The following is a 5802-nucleotide window of genomic DNA, read 5'->3' on the forward strand; positions in this document are numbered from 1 at the left end:
GTTTTGTCATCTGACATCTGATACACTGTAGTGAGAGGAACATCATCAGCAGCGTTATCCTAAATGAAAAATGGCAGCAAATATTACCATAATTTATGAGGTAACACAATTTGACATTACAGTGTGTGTATAATTTAATGACCTCACGACATATTCTGCAAAATTGTGATTCATATTACGTACAACCAAGAAAAGAACTTTCACAAATATGATAAAGTTCAAACGTCAAAGAGTAAACAGCTTCTTCAAACAGAAAATATTTTCCCCAATTCACATAATGTTCACCAGATCAATAAAATATCGTACTACACACTCCCTAAAGTAGACTATGTTCTTCCCCAGGTTTCAAGCTATCTCGTTACGAAAGTCTGCAGCTCGTGGTCAAGTGGCTAACGTTACTGCCTCTGGATCACGGAGTCCGGCGTTCGGTTCCCGACTGGGTCACACACTGGGTGTTTGTGTTGTCTTCATCGTTTCATCAGCATTCGGGAAAGAGGAGACACTGGACAGTGAAACGATTTGGGAATTTGTACAGGCGCTGATTACCGGCAGTTGAGTGCCCAAAACACCAAATATCGCCTTCATCCTTACCAAATTTCACAGTTATAGGTTCAGCGCATTAGTAATAAATTTAAACACCATGCACAATGCGGCAGTTTTTCAGCATCTCAATGTTTATGATATCATATATCCTGAAGTATTAGTCGTACATAGATGTAATTTTGCAGGTACAGTCAGTGGTATATACTTTCTGCATAATGTCTCGTGAATACAGTTAGTAGTGAAGAAGTAATAAATTACAACGTTCTGCCTCATGCTACGGTCGCAGGTTCGAATCCTGCCTCGGGCATGGATGTGTGTGATGTCCTTAGGTTAGTTAGGTTTAAGTAGTTCTAAGTTCTAAGGGACTGATGACCTCAGAAGTTAAGTCCCATAGTGCTCAGAGTCATTTGAACCCTTTTTTGAATTTTGGTCAGATGAGTATAGGGTAATACCAACAACAGCAGAAAATGGTATACCGAGATTAGGGTTCGTTATGAAGAGGAAGGTTCGACAGAGGGTGAGTTACTGTGAACAGTTCAGTGACAGGGCTGTTCGACAGCAAACCAACACCGACGATAGTTCAGGCATACATGCCGACATCGCAAGCCGAAATTGAAGGAAATATAAAAAGTATTTGAGAATACTGAACGGGTAATTCAATACGTAAAGGGATATGAAAATCTAACAGACACAGGGGACTGGAATGCGGTTGCAGGGGAAGGAGTAGACGAAAGAGTTACAGGAGAATATGGGCTTAGTACTAGGAATGAAAGAGAAGAAAGACTAATTCAGTTCTGCAATAAATTTCAGCTGATAAAAGCGAATACTCTGTTCAAGAATCACATGAGGAAGATGTATACTTGGAAAAAATACCGGGAGACACGTGAATATTTTAGATACATTATATCATGGTTGGGCAGAGATTCCGAAATTAGATACTGGCTAGTAAGGCGTACACAGGAGCAGATATAGACGTAGATCACAATTCTCTAGTGATACAGATTAGGCTCAAGTTTAAGAGATTAGTTAGGAAAAAGCAATGCGCAAGGAAGTGGGATTCGGAAGTACTGGGGAATGAGGAGATATGCTTGAAGTTCTGTGAGGCTGCAGGTACTGTAATAAGGAATAGCTTAGTAGTAGGTAGTATAAGGTAGTAATATTCGATGTTCTTCCCACTGTCGTCATTTAACCCGAAGGATGCATTTGTTATATAGTTTCTATATACCAGATTTCACAAGATTTTTCCATCAATGAACACCATCAAGAAATAATTAATGTTTCCAATTGGCCCACGACTGGTAATGAACGCCGAAGCCTTACTTTACTTCTGCTGTTTGGAGTATGTTAGAATTTAATTTCCAGCAAACTTATGTTTGAAATATCTTGATGTATGTAGGAGGAAGTAATATACTGCCAGCAATATACTCCCTCTGGGTTTCGCAACAGTAGCCCTGTACGTTATGCACAACGACTCTAATGCAGTAGTAGGCACCGCATCCGTACGAAATTTTGAGGTTATAAAGTGGTGTTTACATCATAACCTGTCAAGTATATTGCATATGAGAGCAGTGAAGTGAAACACACTGCCGATGCAATGTTTTCTCGACGCTTGAGATACCATACGCGGGAATGATTGAGCAACCGAAAAATTGTTTCGATTTCAGCTTAGAGAAGCATACTTATATATAATTCACCATTCGTCCATACATCGTCCGATGCTGAGAGACAACTGCACTAGGGTATGGATTGAAAAGTGTGGGCTTCCGTCCCTCGTCTGTCTCAGTATTTGTCTCTGCCATTTCTCTCAATTGTATTAGTGTTTTCTTTGTGCAAAGGGCCAAACGTTGAAGCTATGAATCGAAGCTTAATACTATCTTCTCTCCACCATTCGTCCATTCGCTTTCCCAAGCTTGGAAAATATTTAGCAGAGCAGTCCATACCACTGGCAAATACTTTTTTCTTGGTGACAATTATCGGTAATAGTGGGAAAAATCTCTAGCAAAGTTGAGATTTTGCGATCTATAGTTGATAACGCATAACTGCAAATAATAAGTATGTTTCCCAGTATCATAACAGAACACAGCCTTGGTTCCATCATCAGCGGAGCAAGTATTCGGCCCCAGTAAGTTTACCAGATTAACAAAACAAACACTCAACGAATACAGTTATTACAGAGGTTTAAAAAAAGTCTTTAGTGAACCTCGGTAGTGATTCTTAGTAAACCTACATTTTATCTCTTATAAAACATCGCGAAGATTAGTTATCTGGCAGTGGTTCTACTTTGAATAGAGCCTTAGTGATTTCCCCTCCAGCTGAACTGGCTCAACCCCCATGACGAACGAACCAAGGATAAATATTTGTCAGTATTATGGTGAATGATGTCTTGGACTGAGAAATATATGATCTCCGGCTAGTACTGCTTTGTGTGGTATTGTCTCCCGCTATTAACAAACGTTCATTAAATAAAAGGCACTGTCTTCTACGACATATACATCGCATAATGATTTTTAAATTTCATTTGCTTACGACGAATATTCTGTCATTCCACGGGGCAACGAAATCAGATGTGTTACATAGAATTCTATCAAGGGATAATCTGTAATATCATTCTCACTATCGGTGTTTGGTAGCTTATGGAATCTTCAAATAATTACCGCTACACACAGACAGGTAATAGTTTATAACCTACTCTCGATTCCGATTGACTGGAATGCGAAAGTCCGCAGCTCATGGTCGTGCGGTAGCGTTCTCCCTTTCCGCGCCCGGGTTCCCGGGTTCGATTCCCGGCGGTGTCAGGGATTTTCTCTGCCTCGTGATGACTGGGTGTTGTGTGATGTCCTTAGGTTAGTTAGGTTATAGGGTAAGTTATAGGGGACTGATGATCATGGATGTTAAGTCCCATAGTGCTCAGAGCCATTTGAACCATTTTTTTTATTTTTTTTTTTTTTTTTTTTTTGGAATGCGAAATTCTATACAAGTTAACCATCAGCTGGTATGTATTTACAATAATCCTCCTCATTCTGTGTACAAAATATTCTGCTGACTCTTTCAACCTCTGCGGTAAACCATCAACGTCTTCAAGAAAGAACGGCGAGCTACTACCATATGCCTCTTATTCTGCTCTATGAGAGGCTCCTTAGCTTCTCAAAAGTAGATTCGTTCCTTAATCACTCTTGATATACAGATATAGGATGGTGGGAACATAAAGGAATGATAGTCGTCACTGAATGCACTTTTCTCTCTATAGTGTTTCACGAGAATTAAGGAATTTACTTTCCGATACGATGTGCTAATATGACAGTTCTTGGAGTAGGGCAACAGCTACAGTAAAACTCCATGTATCTAATGTTTTTGTTGTTGAACTGCGTTTACCTTGTGACATGATATGCACACCAAGTGCTCTGGACATATCTACATCTACATTTACATCTACATAGATACTCCGCAACCCACCGTACGGTATGTGGCGGATGGTAGCATTTACCACTACTAGTCATCCCCCTACCCCCCTGTTCCTCTCGCAAATCTCAAACAGAGCGAGGGAAAAACCTCTGTCTGTATTCCTCCGTATGAGCGCTAATTTTTCGTATCTCATCTTCCTGGTCCTAACACGCAATGTATGTTGCCGGCAGTAGGATCGTTCGGGCCAGCTTCAAGTACCGATTGTCTAAATTTTCTCAATAGCGTTCCTCGAAAAGAACGCCGTCTTCCCTCCAGGCATTCCCAATTGAGTTCCCGAAGCATCTCCATAACATTTACTTGTTGTTCGGACCTACTGGTAACAAATCTAGCAGCCCGCCGCTGAATTGTGATGTCTTCCTTTAATCCAGCCTGGTACGGATCCCAAACACTCGAGCGGTACTCAAGAATAGGTCGCGCTATCGCCCTATATGCGGTCTCCTTTAAATGTGAGCCACACTTCCCTAAAATTCTCCCAGTTAATCGAAGTCGGATATTCGCATTTCCTACCACAGTTCTCACGTGCTCGTTCCATTTCATACCACTTTGCATCTTAGCGCTCAGATATTTTAATGACGTGACTGTGTCAAGCAGAACACTACTAATACTGTATCCGAACATTGGAGGTTTTTTTCTTCCTACGCATCCGCATTAACTTAAATTTATTTCACATTTAGAGCTAGAATATGTTTGTTGGTTGTAAATATAAGATCAGCCATATACTGCAACAAGTGCTACCACCTCTAATACAACGGTGTCTATGTTATGTGCAAAAGCAGAGCAAAGACTGTGAAACAAAAGATATATCCAAATGTATGTTCTCATCTACGCTACTGCAGCGTGATATGGTAACCCTACCAGACAGGTTTCGTAGAGAATGACACAACCTATTTACGCCCACCATCCTTACCTAACCCACGCTTATGCCTCCTCTGTATTAAACATCCGATGATATATTAGTTTATACGAGTACACCAACTGTAGGAGTCTGTGTAATCGGTTTCCGCGTTAAATAATTTAAACTATAGAAAGACAGATAATAGTTGAATTAGAGTCCCAGCTGTCAAACGTAACTTAATCATATGCGTTAATTGTTTTCCCAAACTGTAACGAAATACTTGCAAAGAAATACCCTCCCAGACGCTTACGACCCTTGGTGGGATGTAAACGAATCCTAAAATGTGTTTCTAAGCTTTTAATAGTACGGCGCTAATGGTAATACATGTATCGTGTTGACGAAGCTGTTGCAGTTTACCATTAGGACACTCATTGTAACGTCGGCCAATCCTACTTTGCAGCAAGAGTCGATTTGTTATTTTAAATCACCCACAGTGCCATTTATTGTTAAACAATAGGACGGCAACAAGCGCACACTGGCTGGATGATAACAGATAGCGTTACCGCCTCACATAGGAACGGCTCTGACAACGCATTACCTGCACTCTAACCTACCGCACAGGACTATGACTAAACGGGTACGGATAATATGATATGACCATTCCCCAGGGAAATAGCTTTATAATCTACGAATATGTATCTCTAATGCAATGTAACATCCAAAAAACTAACTTATCTTCTAGGTCCGTCACGTCTGAAGTATCACAGTTTAAATTCATATAATACATAGAACTGAATCCATCACTGTTAAAAAAAAATCCGCAGCATAATCTTGCATTATATCCACGAAGCTGATACAACAGCTTGGTCCATTAGAACATGAATTGTATGAGCGTAATCCCAAAAGTAAGGTCTCTTATTTTTTTATAAGTACATAGATCTGTTTATTTCTACAATAGTTTA

The sequence above is a fragment of the Schistocerca cancellata genome, chromosome 2, assembly GCF_023864275.1.
Source record: "Schistocerca cancellata isolate TAMUIC-IGC-003103 chromosome 2, iqSchCanc2.1, whole genome shotgun sequence".
Classification (NCBI taxonomy): Eukaryota; Metazoa; Arthropoda; class Insecta; order Orthoptera; family Acrididae; genus Schistocerca; species Schistocerca cancellata.